Source organism: Macrotis lagotis, chromosome 1 (genome assembly GCF_037893015.1).
Source record: "Macrotis lagotis isolate mMagLag1 chromosome 1, bilby.v1.9.chrom.fasta, whole genome shotgun sequence".
NCBI lineage: Eukaryota > Metazoa > Chordata > Mammalia > Peramelemorphia > Peramelidae > Macrotis > Macrotis lagotis.
In genome coordinates, this window is record NC_133658.1 from 509,438,596 (window position 1) to 509,456,836 (window position 18,241).

At 36.2% G+C, this 18,241-nt stretch overlaps 1 long non-coding RNA gene across 1 annotated transcript in view; it reads left to right on the plus strand.

The window, feature by feature from the left end:
• LOC141506921 (uncharacterized) overlaps positions 1–18,241 on the plus strand; it is a 168,014-nt gene that overhangs the window by 2,748 nt on the left and 147,025 nt on the right. The window contains exon 2 of the long non-coding RNA XR_012474014.1: positions 7,165–7,248. This is a non-coding gene — a long non-coding RNA (uncharacterized LOC141506921). The remainder of the gene's footprint in view (positions 1–7,164; positions 7,249–18,241) is intronic.

Sequence of the window (18,241 nt, forward strand, 5' to 3'; positions counted from 1 at the left end):
AAATCAGCCTTAGCGGACCAACAAAAAACTTGAGTCTCTAGTTCAGCAATAGTCAGAAGTAGAACTTAACCCCAGTTCTAGAAAGACTTGCCAATTGGGAATAGTAAGGAAGGAGAAGATTTCTCACTCCTTACTCTCCTTCAGTCATATTATTTTAAAGTAGATGGGCTCCATTCCTACAGGACACTATCCAATAGGAACTAGAGAAAAGCACTATCAACTGATATGAATATAAAGACTTGAGGAAGGGAGTTGCTTTCAGGAACAGGATCAAAACTTCTACAATCAGGGAAGGGAACCAGTTGTAGATTCATGAAATAGCCCTGTTATCAAGTGGTAAGGTGTAGAGAGGTGCAAACCCAAGAAGCCCAGTTAAAGACCTCACCCACCTGAGATACTGCACACAGGAAGAGATGTGTGAGGACTTTCATTGGAAAGAAGAGACTTTTAGGCCCTTTAATATTAGACTAGTGAATATCCTTGGCCACATATGTTCCCTACACGTTTGCCTCACTACCACCATATCCTAAATTTGTACATCCTCTATCAGCAGTGTGTATATTTACAGGGTAGTGTGCCCTAGATTATAAGGGAAATGAAAGCTACTTTTTAAAAAAAGCACCATGACGTCTCAGTAAGTGCCTTTGATAAGAGCTAATTGCCTCTACAGTGTAATGGCCCTGGAGTCAGTTCAAATCCAGCTCATACATTTACTATCAGTGTGACCCTGGGTAAGCCACTTAACCTAGTTTGCAAATGCCAAGAAAACCTTACATGGGTTCATGAAATGTCAAACATTACTAATTGGCTAAGCAACAATTGCATCTACTGACTGATTATTGCTAGTAGGATCAAGCAACAATAGTATCCTTCCCTGTCTTGGAAATTGGGGTAGTCACCCTCTGGAGAATTAAGCCAAGATTGCACATGAAAGGACAGGATCTGTTGCATGTAAAATAAAGAGATTGAATGAGATAATCTTTTTTTTAAACAGCTCTTATTCCTATGAAAAAATCTAGAAAATGCTAAAGCCTGTTCCATTTCATCATTCTTGTTGGAAACGGTGTGTGTGTGTGTGTGTGTGTGTGTGTGTGTGTGTGTGTGTGTGTGTGTGTTCAAGTCTGTTTTTGTGTGTGTGTGGCTGTGGTGATCAAGAATGTGAATATAGGGGAAAGAAGGGTTGAGATGACTGAACCCCAAGTGATTCAATTTAATTGAAGTTTGCAGCTTAGAGCAAATGTTTGCAGCAGTTGAGTTGGACATGGGTAGTTCTATTCAGTAGATTTTGTTATGTTTATGATTATATAGGGAGTGGGCAGAAAGAAGTGTTGCCTATAATGGAGATGAAGAGCCATACCCTTGGGAGCATGGTGGTTTCCCTCTCTTCACAGCTGTATCTGTTTCCTGCTCTATTCTGGTGATTACCCCACTCTCGATTGCCCTGCCTCCTGTAGACTTTGCTGTAATCATGAGTCTCTGCTCTGGGCTAAAGCTTTCCTGATTTTATCATATTACTTCTGAATAGAATGTTAGTAGTAAAGACAGAGGATGGCATAGAATAGGGCATGAAAATCCAGTCAACCTGAAGACTGGAAGGTCTAAGTTCAAGGCCCCTTCAGACCCACTTTGACTGTGGGACCCTAGACTAAATATATAAATCTCATTACTGCTGGGCAACTCTCTTCTCTCTAAGACTTTAAATTGCAGAGTACGCAACAGAAATGCTTTGATAAGAAGTTATTTCTTCATAAGTTTTCTACCCAATGAAATTATGCATTTAGTTTAAAAGAAAAAAAGGACATCCATAATGAGCATGCTTAATAAATTTCTCACATTCAAATCCAGTATTTCATTATTAGTAGCAACAGATGTGAAGCAAAGATAAGTGCAAAAGATAAGGAGATGTTGCTACAAAGCTCAATTGGGGGGGGGCAAGGCAATGGGGTCAAATGACTTGCCCAAAGTCAGACAATTAGGTATTTAGTAAGTGTCTGGTATTTAGTAAGTGTCTGAGGTCACATTTGAACTCAGGACCTCCTGATTCCATGGCTTGGGGTTCTATCTACTGCCCACAGAACTCAATTTGTTAACTAATCCTTAAAAAAATACTATTTATAGCTAAGAACAAAAATTACTTTCCAAGGACAATGGAATCTACCTAAAATTTGTTTGGTTTTGTTCAAATCTGTGATTTTCTCTGTGAAGAGAATTCTGGTGAAGAAAGTCCCACTACCAATTCAGATCAACAATTCATTTTCAATTTGTAGTTTTAGAAGGATTAACAACTAAAGATCAATTATAACTTCAGAAACCTTGTAATAAAACAGTTTATCACCTTTCTGTTGAGAAGTGAGGATTAAAAGTGCAGAATGGGACTCTTTTTTAAAAGATATTACTGATATGGGAATTTATTTGGAATGACTACAATACTTATTAATTACAAGGGATGGATTTTACTTTTCTTTTTTTGGGGAAGTAGGAGAATGCTGTAGGGAGGGGTGTGATAGTGATACTATTGGGGAAAAAAAGACAGAGGGGCAGCTAGGTGGATAGATCACCAGCCCTGGAGTCAGGAAGACCTGAGTTCAAATGTGACCTCAGACACTTAATGATTGCCTAGATGTGTTGACCTTGGGCAAGTCACACTAACCCCATTGCATTAAATAAAAAAAATAAAAAAGAAGAGAATATTAGTGATTTATTAAATATACACAGAATCATACAGAAGGAAGTTTAGATGAGAACTCAGATATCTAGGATAGAGCTGGAATTATGTTAGATTTGTTGTATTCTGTTGGATCTTGAAATAAGCACAGGACCTAAAAGTTTCAATTGATCCACAAGCATTTCTTAAGCCCCTAATCTGTGCCAGATACTGTACTAACTGCTAGGGATATGAGTACGATGAATAAGATGATCCCAACTTGCAAGATGTTTCAATAATAATAATAATAATAATAATAATGTCTTTTCCTTCTCCTTTTTCCTTCTTATTCTCCTATTCCTCCTCCTCCTTTCTCTCCTCCTTCTCCTCCTCTTTCTCCTCCTCCTTCTTTCTTCTTCTTCTTCTTTTTTGCATAATATGTCAAAATGTTGTTTATCTTTAATTTTTGAAGAAGATCAGTGCCACCATGGGGTAATGTCTTGACTTGTGTGTGAATTGAATTTAAATGAGGCAGAGTAGCACAAAGTCACCAGCTTCATTCTCTCTTCCAGTCATCAGAAGTCCAGTGACAATACAAAAGTTAGGATGACTTCTGATTAAACATCTCTGATGTTTAATCCAGCTCTAAGTATTCCACAGTGTCTGCTTCAGCAGCCTTCATATCCATTGTTACAAATATTTTCATTCAACATGAATCTTCACATGCTTGGGGTAGATACCCTGCCCCCACCCCCCAATCTCACTGAGGGATTTAAGACCTGTCAATTACCCTTGTCCTGGTTTAACCTGATTGCCAAGAAGCTTTACCAAGGTGTGGCTGCTGTGCACGCTACAGATTTTTCTTTTATCTTTTTTGGTAATTTTAAAATTTTAAACTTAAATACACAATGAGAAAAGAAAAAATGTCACACACAGTAGACAAGAGAGGATTACTATAAAACAATAAATTTCCATTTCAAATAATATTTTCCAAAGATATAATAAATATTATATATTATTTTCAAAACTGCCCAGTTTTGCTTTCTTGTTGATTTTCTTTTGTTCTCTGTTGTGTATTTTTTACTTTATTTTTTCTCATCCCTCCCCCACCACCCTAAAGAAAGCTACAATTAAGCATATACATAAATATATGCAATACATATCCATAAACATACACATATACTTATATACACTCATACATATTATGTGTAAGATCATAGTATGCTTATTTCTGCTTATCTGTTTCTCGGAAGGGGGATAGCTTTTTCCTTCATAATTCCAAGTTTTTCTATGTTTTTCTAAATCAACCAGATCATCATTTCCTACCACATCAATATTCCCATTCTATCACACCCTCATTGAGAGACTGTCTACAGAAAATTCCCCACCCTCCATACCCTACCCCTCTAAGAGTCCTTCCCTTATCCTCTTCCCTACCCTATCTCCTTGCCCTCTTATTTATTTCTGAATTTAGAAGCCTTTTATACCTTTTAAAATATATATGTTGTTCACTCTTTAATCCATTTTCAGCACTGCCCCCCTTTCCCCAACTAACTTCTCCTGTATCATTTTTTTTCTTTTATGCCTCATTTGTATGAGGTAATGACTCCTTTTTATCTTTCCCTACACAGCTTTATTTTTTGTAAAATCATCCCATCACACTAAGCCCAGCCCAAGACTTTTTTCAAACTACTCAAATAATGATGACAATCATGAATACTACTAATATTTTCACATATAAGAAGTAAACAATTTGACCACTCTTCCTTATATCTTTTTTCCCCTGGTTTCTTTGAAGTTTCTGACCTTTTGTTTGTTCAAATGGACTTTATCATTATTTTTTCCTAATTCAATGAAATATTGTTTTAGTATTTTAATTGGGATTACACTGAATAAATGGATTAGTTGTGTAAAATTGTCATTTTAAAAATTATACTGCCTATGAACAATTAATATTACTTCAATTATTTAGATTTGAATTTATTGGTTTAAAAAGTGTTTTATATTTATGTTCACATAGTTTCTGTGTCTGTCTTGGTAGTCATATGCCCAAATATTTTATATTGTCTAGATATTCTAAATAGTCTAAGACAATATTGATAAGATTGCTGACATAATAATTTCTCTATTTTTTACTGCTGTTAAAAAATCTATTTTAATTTTAACTTTGAGATCATGATTATTATACCTGCTTTTTTGCATACTAAATTCTATTCCTGCCCTTTATTTTATCTTTGTGTATATTTTTCATTTTTTTTAATGTTTCCTAAAAGCAACATATTGCTGAATGTAAAATTTTAATCTCCATTCTTTTCCTTTTTATGGGTAAATTTGTCCCATTTACATTCTAAGGTACAATTACTTGTTGAATATTTTCCTTCTTATTATTTTTCCTCACTATCCTTCTCACCCTATTTACCCTATCCTTCCTTACTCTGGTTTACTTCTACTCACTATCTTGTCCTCCTATCCCTTAACTGACCTTCCCCTGTAAGAGTCCTTCCTTTATCCCCTTCCCTACCCTATCTTCTTGCCCTCTTATTTATTTCTGAATTTAGAAGTCTTTCATGCCTTCTAAAATACATATGTTGTTCCCTCTTTAATCCATTTTCAGCACTGCCCCCCTTTCCCCAACTAACTTCTTCTGTATTATTTTTTCCTTGTATGTCTCATTTGTATGAGGTAATGACTCCTTTTTATCTTTCCCTGCACAGCTTTATTTTTTATAGAATTATCCCATCATACTCAGCCCAGCCCAAAACTTTTTTCAAACTACTCAAATAATGATGAAAATCATGAGTACTGCTAATATTTTCACGTATAAGAAGTAAACAATTTGACTTTAGTAAGTCCCTTATAATTGGTTTTTAATGTTTACCTTATATTTCTCCTGGATATTATATATCAAATTTTCACTTAAGTTCTGAGATTTTTATCTCAAAAACTTGAAAGTTTTTGAGTTCGTTAAATATCTATTTTTTCCATTCAGGATTATATTTGGCTTTTCTGGGTATGTTGGTCATTATCTTGGTTGTAACCATGGCTTTTTTTACTCTACAGAATATAGTATTCCAAGACCTATGATCCCTTAATATTGTAGTTGATAGGTCTTGTGTATTCCTTATTGTAGCTTCATGATGTTTAAATTGCTACTTTTTTTCTTGTTGCTTCTAATATTTTCTCTTTAACCTGGAAATTTTGAAACTTGACCATGATATTTCTGTAAGTTTTCATCTGGGAATCTCTTTGAGGTGGTTATTGGTGTATTTTCTCCATTTCTACTTTGCCTTCATATTATAGACCTTAAAGGCAATTTTTCTTGCCCTTAAGAATCCTATCAAGATTCTTTTTCTTTAATTATAATTTTCAGATGGTCCAACTATTCTTATTCACTTTATCTTACATTTTTTCATTCATTTGATTTTGTTTTATGATTTCTTGGTGTCTTAGAACCTCATTAACATCACTTTTGCCCAATTCTAGTTTCCAAGGAATTATTTTCTTCCTTAAGTTTTTGATTCTCTTTTTCATTTGGTTGACTTTTTTTTCATAATTTTCTTAATTTTCTGGGATTGCTCTTATTTTTTTCTAATTTTCCCCTCAATATCTTTTATTTGATTTTTAAAGTCCTTTTTAAGTTCTTTGAAGAACTCTTTTTTTGCTTGGGCCATTTGATGTTTCTCAATGAAAAAGGACTTTTTAAAAAATTCCATTATCTCCCTCTGAATATGAACCCATATTTTCTCTATTCCCAAAGTAACTGTCTATGGTGGGGTTCTTTCTCCTTTTCTTATTCAATTGTATTTATTTGTTTCTTGTTTTGTTTTGTTTTTAACAGTTATTAATGTAATCAAGATGCAATTCCATGGTATGGGGAATAATGCCCCAACCCTCAGATTGTTCTTATTGTTATTTTCTAAGGTCTATTTCAGGGTCCAACTCTAGACTTTCCTCTCCATTTCTAAGTCACAACTAGGACCCTCACAATGCTGTCCTATAAATGATCATGCTCCTTGTAATTCCTCTGTCCCTTGAGTGGCTGCAAACCACAGCTGTCCTCTCTGCCCTAGAACTGAAACCAGGGACTCTGATCTCCTGCAAGGGCTCATAGCTGACAGGGTCCCTGCCCCTCACTACTGCACTCACCAGCTTTGTGCTAACTCCTTCTCCTCCCAGTTACAACCCAGTATGCATCTGGTCAGGACAACTATGCTTGACATCCCTAGACAGTAGAAGGTCATTCAGTCTTCTACTCAGTTGTCAGACCCACACATTGTTATGAGTAGAAATTTTTAAGGCTAAGGCTAACTGTCCACCCATCTGCCTTTAGGAATTATTGTTTGTTGATTCTGCAAAGTCAGAAGTATTTGCTCTTCATTGAGGTCAAACCTCCATTTCAGGTTATTAGATCTTTCATGATGTTTTCTTAAATTATCTTAGGAGGAAAACTGCTTTACCCTATAATTATTTTTGCTACTCTGAAGTGTTCTTTTTTTTTCTTTTTTTTTTTGTGAAGGAAGTTTGGAGAGCCAAAAGTTTTCTGACTTACTCTGCCATATTAACAGAATCTTCTCCCACATTGCTACAGTTTCTTGATGCCACAAGTGAGTATGGACTTTCTGAACTCTTTTAATGGCTGCTTATCTACTTGTGTTGAAAAATACATGTTTGTTGATATGTATTAAATTAATAATAAAAAATGAAAATTCTCAAAGGGATCGATGATCTTCATGTTTTCCGTGATTGTCCATCCATAGATTCTCTTTTATCAGGGCTGTCCAACCTTAAGTTATCTTGGGACTGCATTAAAATAAAATAATTATTCTAGGGCCACATCCAGAATAAAAAAATACAGTACACTAAGTTAATTTGTAGTCTTACTTTAGGTTTAGCAAGCGCTATGAAAAGTAATGGAATTTTTAACTTCTTAGAAAGTGGGGGAACATGTGTAATCAATATGACAGGTGAAGGAGCAAAGCATGAAAGCAAACACAAAACAATAAAGTGACAACACAACAATATAAAGATAGGTGCATAAAAATTCTGTGCAATATGTTCCGTCCATAATAATGATCAAAAACACCAAAGAAACTTAACATCAATGAGATTATTTATTAGTGATGAAATTAAAAGATCTAATACACATTCCATGTAAATTGTTATTTTATTTTTTCTGCTCATGAAAATGAAAACCCAAAGACAGGCTGCATGCAGCCTGCAGGCCATATTTTAGACAGCCCTGTCTTATATTTTCTCTTAAAAGATAAGCACAAGGAGTTCACACAAGATTTCAAAAATATTACTCTCTTTCCCCTGACTGTGAAAGTAAACCTGCCAAAGGAAGTACTCTGGTTAACTGTATCTTATTCGTTCATCATTGATAATTCTAATTCTCCTTTTGCTGTGCTATGTGATATTCTTGACACCTGTTCTTAAGATTTCTTGGTTAAATATTGCAATTCATTAACACTCTCATGTACCTATTACCCTCTTCGAAATGCTTAACATTCAGTTCCTTGGAAGTAGTGGCATTCCATGTCTTGTTGCCAGATTTCAACACTGGTAAAATTTTAGTATTGAAAATATTCTTTTTTTTTTTTTACTTTCATTGGAAGTTTGAGAAAAAGAGTTTTGCAGTTTTCTTTTTTAATTTTTTATTAAAGATATTTTTTGAGTTTTATAGTTTTCCCCCAATCTTGCTTCCCTACCCCCACCCCCACCCCACAGATAGCACTCCGTCAGTCTTTACTTTGTTTCCATGTTGTACCTCGATCCAAATTGGGTGTGATGAGAGAGAAATCATATCCTTAAAGAGAACAGAATTCTCAGAGGTAACCAGATCAAACCATAAGACTTCTGGGTTTTTTTTTTTTTCTGAATTAAAGGGAATAGTCCTTGTACTTTGTTCAAACTCCACAGCTCCTTATCTGGATACAGATGGTACTCTCCTTTGCAGACAGACAAAAATTGTTCCCATTTGTTGCTCTGATGAAATGAGCAAGTCCTTCAAGGTTGAACATCACTCCCATGTTGCTGTTAGGGTGTACAGTGTTCTTCTGGTTCTGCTCATCTCACTCAGCATCAGTTCATGCAAATCCCTCCAGGTTTCCCTGAAATCCCGTCCCTCCTGGTTTCTAATAGAACAATAGTGTTCCATGACATACATATACCACAGTTTGCTAAACCATTCCCCAATTGAAGGACATTTACTGGATTTCCAATTCTTTGCCACCACAAACAGGGCTGCTATAAATATTTTTGTACAAGTACTGTTTTTACCCTTTTTCCTCATCTCTTCAGGGTATAGACCCAGTAGTGGTATTGCTGGGTCAAAGGGTATGCACATTTTTGTTGCCCTTTGGGCATAGTTCCAAACAGCTCTCCAGAAGGGTTGGATGAGTTCACAGCTCCACCAGCAGTGTAATAGTGTCCCACATTTCCCACATCCCTTCCAACAATGATCATCATCCTTCCTGGTCATACTGGCCAATCTGAGAGGTATGAGGCGATACCTCAGTGAAGCTTTAATTTGCATTTCTCTAATAATTAATGATTTAGAGCATTTTATCATATGGCTATGGATTGCTTTGATCTCCTCATCTGTAAATTGCCTTTGCATATCCTTTGACCATTTGTCAATTGGGGAATGGCTTTTTGTTTTAAAAATATGACTCAGTTCTCTGTATATTTTAGAAATGAGTCCTTTATCAGAATCATTAGTTGTAAAGATTGTTTCCCAATTTACTACTTTTCTTTTGATCTTGATTACATTGGTTTTATCTGTGCAAAAACTTTTTAATTTAATGTAATCGAACTCATCTAATTGGTTTTTGGTGATGTTCTCCAACTCTTCCTTAGTCATAAACTGTTCCCCTTTCCATAGATCTGACAGGTAGACTAGTCCTTGATCTTCTAATTTGCTTATAGTATTGTTTTTTATGTCTATGTCCTGTAACCATTTGTATCTTATCTTGGTAAAGGGTGTGAGGTGTTGGTCTAATCTAAGTTTCTTCCATACTAACTTCCAATTATCCCAGCAGTTTTTATCAAAGAGGGAGTTTTTATCCTGGTGACCTGACTCTTTGCGTTTATCAAACAGCAGATTACTATAATCCTCTCCTGCTTTTACACCTAGTCTATTCCACTGGTCCACCACTCTATTTCTTAGCCAATACCAAACAGTTTTTATGACTGATGCTTTATAATATAATTTTAGATCGGGTAGTACTAAGCCACCTTTGTTTGCATTTTTTTTTTCATTAAGCTCCTGGCAATTCTTGACTTTTTATTCATCCATATGAATTTACTTACAATTTTTTCTAGCTCATTAAAGTAATTTTTTGGAATTTTGATTGGTAGGGCACTAAACAGATAGTTTAGTTTTTGTAGAATTGTCATTTTTATTATATTAGCTCTACCTATCCATGAGCAGTTGATATTTGCCCAGGTATTTAAATCTGATTTAATTTGTGTGAGAAATGTTTTATAATTGTTTTCAAAAAGATTCTGAGTCTGTCTTGGCAAATAGACTCCCAAGTATTTTACACTGTCTGAGGTTACTTTGAATGGAATTTCTCTTTCTAGCTCTTCCTGCTGTTTCTTGCTAGTCATATATAGGAAATTTGAGGATTTATGGGGGTTTATTTTATAAACTGCAACTTTGCTGAAATTGCTAATTGTTTCCAGTAGTTTTTTAGATGATTTCTTGGGATTCTCTAGGTAGACCATCATGTCATCTGCGAATAGTGAGAGTTTTGTCTCTTCCTTCCCAATTCTAATTCCTTTAATTTCTTTTTCTTCTCTAATTGCTGATGCTAACATTTCTAATACAATATTGAATAGTAGTGGTGATAATGGGCACCCTTGTTTGAACCCTGATCTTATTGGGAATGCCTCTAGCCTCTCCCCATTGAGTATAATGCTTGTTGATGGTTTCAGATAGATACTGCTAATTATTTTAAGGAACAGTCCATTTATTCCTACACTCTCTAGTGTTTTTAATAGGAATGGATGCTGTATTTTGTCAAAAGCTTTTTCAGCAACTATTGAAATGATCATATGGCTTCTGATAGGTTTTTTATTGATATAATTGAGTATACTAACAGTTTTCCTTATATTGAACCAACCCTGCATTCCTGGAATAAATCCTACTTGATCATAATGTATTATCCTAGTGATGACTTGTTGTAGTCGTTTTGCTAAGATTTTATTTAGGATTTTTGCATCTATATTCATGAGGGAAATAGGTCTATAATTTTCTTTCTCTGTTTTAACTCTTCCTGGTTTAGGTAGTAGTACCATATTGGTTTCACAGAAAGAGTTAGGCAGAGTTCCATCTTTCCCTATTTTTCCAAAGAGTTTATATAGGATTGGAACCAATTGTTCCTTAAATGTTTGGTAGAATTCACTTGTGAATCCATCAGGCCCCAGAGATTTTTTTTTTAGGGAGTTCACTAATGGCTTGTTGAATTTCTTTTTCTGAGATAGGGTTGTTCAGGTATTTAATGTCTTCTTCATTTAACCTGGGCAACCTATATTTTTGTAAATATTAATTCATTTCACTTAGATTATCAAATTTATTGGCATAAAGGGCAAAATAATTTCAAATTATTACTTTAATTTCCTCCTCATTGATAGTGAGTTCACATTTTTAATTTATAATACTAGCAATTTGGTTTTCTTCTTTCTTTTTTTTAATCAAATTGACCAGAGGTTTATCAATTTTATTGTTTTTTTTCATAATACCAACTTTTGGTTTTATTTATTAATTCAATAGTTTTTTTGCTTTCAATTTTATTAATTTCTCCTTTGATTTTTAAAATTTCTAATTTGGTATTTGATTGGGGATTTTTGATTTATTATTTCTCTAATTTTTTTAGTTGCATGTTTTGTTCATTGATTTCCTCTTTCTCCAATTTATTCATATAAGCATTTGAGCTATAATATATCCCCTGAGAGTTGCTTTGAATGAATAACATAGGTTTTGGTATGTTGTTTCATTATTATCATTATCTAGGATAAAATGGTTAATTCTTCCTATAATTTGTTTTTTGGTCCACTCATTTTTTAAGATGAGGTTATTCAGTTTCCAATTTGCTCTGGGTCTCCTTGGCCCAGTATTGCATATGACTTTTATTGCATTGTGATCTGAGAGAGATGTATTCACTATTTCTGCCTTTCTGCAGTTGATCATTAGGTTTTTATATCCTAGTACATGGTCAATTTTTTATGAGTTCCATGTACTGCAGAGAAAAAGTTATATTCCTTTCGATCCCCATTCAGTTTCCTCCATAGGTCTAGCATATCTAATTTTTCTAACAATCTATTTACCTCCCTAATTTCTTTCTTCTTTGTTTTATGATTTGATTTATCTAGATCTGATTGCGGGAGGTTGAGGTCACCTACTAGTAGAGTTTTGCTGTCTATGTCTTCCTGTCATTCTTTCAGCTTCTCCTCTAAGAATTTGGGTGCTGTCCCACTGGTTGCATATACATTCAATATTGAAATGATTTTATTGTTAATGGTCCCTTTTAGGAAGATAAAGTTTCCTTCCTTATCTCTTTTAACACTATCTATTTTTGCTGCTGCTTTGTCTGAGATTAGGATTGCTACCCCTGCTTTTTTTTTACTTCAGCTGAAGCAAAATATATTTTGCTCCAACCTTTTACCTTTACTCTATCTATATGTATCTCTCTGCTTCAAATGAGTTTCTTGTAAGCAGCATATTGTAGGATTCTGGTTTTTAATCCACTCTGCTATTTGCTTACGTTTTAAGGGAGAGTTCATCCCATTCACATTCAAGGTTATGATTACTAATTCTTTATTGCCCTCTGTGCTATCTTCCCTCTGTTAGTATTTTTCCCCCTTTCCCCCCTTTTATCCATATTTCCCAGTATTTTGTTTTTGAATACCACCCCCTCCCCTTTCTTTCCCCTTTCCCTGTTCCCTTCCTTTTGTTATTTCCCCTTATTTCCTCCACTCCCCTTCCCTTTCTCTGTCCCCCCCTCCCCTTTTCCCCTTTTACTTCTTGAAAGGTTAGATGTTATATAACTTAACTGAGTATGTGTAGGTTGACTTTAAGCCAAGTCTGATGAGAAGAAGATTCAGGTGTTTCTCCTCTACTCCCTTCTTCCCCTCTATTACCATAGGGTTTTTGTACCTCTTAGTGTAATGAGATTTGTCCCATTCAATCCCCTCCCTCCTCCCATCTCTTTCCTGTCCCCCTTTTTAGGGAGGTAGTGTATTTTTTTTAGATCCTTCTATCTAAGTCATAGAAAATTCTGAGTGTCTGTCCCTTCTAGTTCAGTATATTCTGTTGAATAGAGTCCAAATTCCTGAGAGTTATTAGAGTCTTTCTCCCCGGTGGAGTTAAAGCCAGTTACATCCCATTAGATATCAGTCTCATGAATAGGTCATGGATGTCCAGCATTTCTGGCTAGGTATATTCTCTCTGTTAGAGTTACATTTCTCAGGATTCTCAGGATTTATGAGAGTCTCTACCCCCCCCCCCCCCCCCATGCTGGGATATAGCCAGTTTCAACTTGCTGGATTGCATTTTTTTCCTTTTACCGCCCCCCCCCCTTTTTTAACCTTTTCATGTGTCTTGAACCTCCTGTTTGATATCCAAATTTTCTGTTTAGTTCTGGTCTTTTCATCAGAAATTTTTGGAATTCTTCCATTTCGTTAAATGTCCATCTTTTTCCCTGGAAGAGAAGGCTCAGCTTTGCAGGAAAGTAGATTCTTGGCTGCATTCCAAGCTCCTGTGCTCTTCGAAATATCTCGTTCCAGGCCCTTCGATCCCGTAAAGTTGATGCAGCCAGGTCCTGCGTGATCCTTACTGTGGCTCCTTGATATTTAAATTGTTTCTTTCTGGCTGCTTGCAGGATTTTCTCTTTTATCTGATAGTTCTGGAGTTTGGCCACAAAATTCCTTGGTGTTTTCCTTTTAGGATCTTTTTCTGGTGGGGATCAATGTACTCTTTCAGTAACTACTTTGCCCTCCGATTCCATGATGTCAGGGCAGTTTTCCATCACTAGATCCTGTAATATTAAGTCCAGGCTTTTTTTCTCTTCAATGTTTTCAGGAAGTCCTATAATTTTCAGGTTTCCCCTCCTCGATCTATTCTCAAGGTCAGTGGTTTTGTTGATGAGGTATTTCACATTTGCTTCTATTTTTTCTACCTTTTTGATTTTGTTTAACTGACTCTTGCTGTCTCATGGAGTCATTAGTTTCTGTAGACTCCATTATTTTTTTGGGGGGAGGAGTTTTCTTCATTAACCTTTTCCAATTGGTCGATTCTACTTTTGAAAGAGCTTTCCATTTGACCAATTGAGGTTTTGAGAGAATTAATTTCTTTTTTCATTTGCTCATTTGAGGATCTGAGAGAATTATTCTCATTTTGTATTTGTCCAGTTGATGATCTGAGAGATTTATTCTCCTTTTGTGTTTGTCCAATTGTACTTTCTAAGGTTTTGTTTTCTTGTTGCAAGGTATTACTTGTCTCCCCCAAATTTTCCAGTTGATTTTTAAACTCCTTCCTTATTTCTTCAAGGAAGTCTTTCTGTGCTGGGGACCAGATTGTATTCTCGTCAGATGTTCCAGGTCTCTCTGGGTTGGGGTCTTTCCCTTCCAGGGATTTTTCTATGGATCCACCTTTCTGCTGACCCTTCTTCATTATGCTAAGACCTTGAGTTGGGTGGGGCTGGTTCACCTGGGCTTGGGATCTCTAAAGGCTTTACTGCATACAGTTTCTCTGGCTGGCCAGTAGGATGTGCTGGTTGCCCTCTCTGTCATGTCTGTGACCTTGGTTTTGAGGCCTTCTCCCTTTGCTTGAGGGAGGGAATTGGAGCTATTGAATTCTTTTGCCTTCAATCAGTGGTGGGCTTTACCCTGGCCTGAGGTGATTCCTCAGCTGGGCTGGTTCTTTTGCTCACACACCTGGGCCTGGGGCAGAAATAATTTGCGTTTGTTTGGGAGGAGGCCTCTGTGCAATGGAGGCGTGGGATCAGAGTTTCTCAGACCTGAGGAGCCCAGGGATGGTGTCCGCAGCTGTCCTACACCAGACCTCTCCCCGCAGCCCCTTCCCCAAGCTCCAGGGGGACAGCACCAACACCAGCGCCTCTGCTTCCCCACGGACCCAAGCCCCCTTCGTCCAGCCCCACCGCTGATCCAGCAGGTCCGGCTCTCGGGCCCTCAGACTCCCAGTTCCGATTCAGCTGTTGGTCTGGCTGATCTTCCCTGGGAGCTCAGACTCACCTGCCGGTACTCAGCCAAGGTTGCTGTGGGAGACAAATCCTGAGGTAGATTTTCCTCTCCTGGCTTTTCTTTCTGGGTTTCCTGGTTCGGATTTCTTTTAAGAACTTTGTTTCATGTGATAGATGGGGAAGAGATCATGAGACTTTAGAACTATGCCTGTCTTCTCTCCGCCATCTTCATTTTGCAGTTTTCTGAAAACAGTCCAAAATTCTTTTCTAAAAACAGTTATTCTCCTTTTCCTTTTTCAAATCTCAGCCTATTTCACCATATATTTCCACCAACTATTCCAGGGCAGCTAGTTGGCTCAGTTTTTAGAATACTGTACCTGGAGTCAGGAATATTCATCTTTTTCAGTTCAAATATGACCTCAGATACTTGCTTTTGTGATTCTGGACAAGTCACCTAATCCTGTTTGCCTTAGTTTTCTCCTCTGTCAAGAAAACCTCAAATGAGGTCACAAAGAGTCCAACACAACAGACTAATAACAACATTAGGGCAAGTCATATAATCTGTCTGACTCAGTTTTTCTAATCATAAAGTGGGAATAACATTAGCACCTATTTTGAAAGGTTCTTGTGAAGATTAAATGAAATGATATTTATCAAAAGCACAGCACAGTGCTAGACACATGACAGGTGTGATATAAATGCTTATTCTGTTACCCCTGTTTTGTTCTACTGAAACAAATGCTTTTTGGTAATCAACAAATAATTTTCACCTTGGATTATGATTATGAGATGGCAAAGTTGCTTATTTCCTTCTAATAGGCTCATCAAGGAGCCAGATTCATATAAAATCATAATCTGAGACTGCTTTCTCTGCTTAAAAACTACAGAATTGTTATTGCTTTCTTCAGTTCTGGCTCAACAGCTGATCAAAAAGAAACTCCCTTTGCCATACAGTGAGCAGGCAGGAAATATCTAGAACATCCATGCCCTGTTCTAAAGGTCACCTTCGGGAAGTGCATGATGTAGAACACAAACATGTCATAGTGGCTCAGAAGTACTGAGCTTTCATTGGCTAGTTGTCCATTATACTTACAAGACACTGAAATGGATCTACTGCTTCAATTCATTCTTGCTGCTTGAAAAGAGGTTGATAAGTTTGCTACGTATTTAAAAGGAATGGCAAATTGTATTTAATAAATTTGCAGTTTCATGTGTAACCATATTTTTAATTATAATATGTTATGAAGATGCTTGTTTTATTCTATAAATTAAAAATAAAATAATATAAAAATAAGTTCACCATGGGCAAGTCTGAGGCTAGAGATCTACATTCAGTTGAATCCCACTCAGAATTCTTGATGAATATCCTTTTTCTCTTATAGTTAAGTAAATCTCCTTTTGCTAACTTTTAGATGTACTAGAAATATTTCATTTCATTCTGGAACTCCACAGCTTGATCAGCCCTGTCCTGCAATTGAAACACTTCTCCATTGCAAACTTGTCCTAAAATGTTATAGGCTTACTTTCTCCACCCTCCCCCACCACAAGTTTTATAATTTTTGGATTCAACAATATCACTTTTTTTAAGGTTTTTTTTTTTTTTGCAAGGCAATGGGGTTAAGTGGCTTGCCCAAGGCCACACAGCTAAGTAATTATTAAGTGTCTGAGGTCAGATTTGAACTCAGGTACTCCTAACTCCAGGGCTGTTGCTCTATCCACTGCACCACCTAGCCATCCCAGCAATATCACTTTCAAAAGAAGACTCTCTCCTTTTAATCTTGCTCCAGAATTTCTTGTGGGTCTGAGTAATATTTCTATTAGAACCAATCTATTGAATGCACATTTGGAAACAATTTATATATACATACATGTACATGTATATGTATATATTCTATAAATGTCCATCCTGGCTTTTATGTTACTGGTGGGGAGGAACCCTCGGACTCATTCTGGGTATTTTCAGCATGTGTAACCTCTACCATAATCTATTTTAAGTGACCAGTGAAAAAAATTGGATGAATTTGTAGGGATAGAAGAATTTTAATTTATGTATATAACTTTATATACATGTAGCTATCTCTAGGATGGGGGGCGGGGTCGGGATGAAGAAAGGAAGGAAAAAAAAAGCAAAAATCCCCAAATTTATGGGACAATTTTGTTGAATATTTGAAAGGAATGGTAAGTCATGTATGGTAGATTTGCAGTTTCATGTGCAGTCATCTTTTTATTATACTGAAATGAAAATGCTTGATTTATTTCACAAATTAAAATTTTTTAATTTAATTTAATTTAAAAAAGAAAAGAAAAAAGAACATGTTTATAAGTTAGTGGTCTATAGATATAAAAATAAGTGATTCTTATAGAGGTAACAATAGAAACCCAAGCTGCTGTTAGCCCCAGATAAGATGTTTCATTGTGTTCCCCTCTATCTCCAGTAAGGGGTCCTTTTCATCTTTGGACCTGGTTCAAGTCTAGAGGAGTGTAGTCACCTCAAGAAGTGTCATACTTTTTTTTTTCTCTTACTTTTTTGTCTCTTTTCAACTCAGCCCCATAGCCCTGGGATTTGACTTGAAGAGGGGGAGCAAAAAAGATACTTGTTGCATAATGTGGATGAAGTATAGGATAGTTATTTGTTTCCTCTGAACAAAGAAGTGTTTCACTTACACAGACACCCATTGACAGAGAAATGGAAACAAGAAGCAGTCACAACTATGATATTGGGAGGTTAAGACAAAGCCACCAAAAGAAAAAAGCACTTTGAAGAACTGTTTATGAGCCATTTTACATTTCATGTGGATTCTGCACTGTCCAAGCAATTTTATGTCTTTTAGAAAACCAGGCTCGCCCATTGACTATTAGTTGTCTTTTGCTGGACCTCTGTAGAAGATGTTTCTGTAGAAAGGGTATGTCTTGCTATGCAGCTTGCACAAACTCAGCACCTTGGATTTCCTAATCTTTCAAGATTCATAAAACTGCACTGAAAGCTGGGGAAAAGGAAAGCAGACAAGAAAATTAGAGCAGGGTGTGTTGAAGCTAACTTGGGGCTTGAAGAATTGATTGTTAAATTTTCAGTAAAAATTTGTAACTTGGAAATAAGTAAATTCTGCAAATTGGGGTTTGATTTATTGTGCTGCTGTTGATAGAGATTAAATTTATGAGCTTGCTCTGCTTTGTTTGGGATTCCTTCAGGGAATTTGGGTTACTGAAGTAGGGAATATACTTTAGTTTGTCCAGGGAGTGGTAAGGGCATCATGTGTCCAGGGTGAGGTGAGGGAATCATCTCCCCTTTGATATGCATTGAGCGCTGAATCTGGGGTCAGTATGACCTTAGTTCAAATCCAGCTTCAGTCACTTACTTGAAATGTGATCCTGGGCAAGTCAGTCTCTGTTTGCC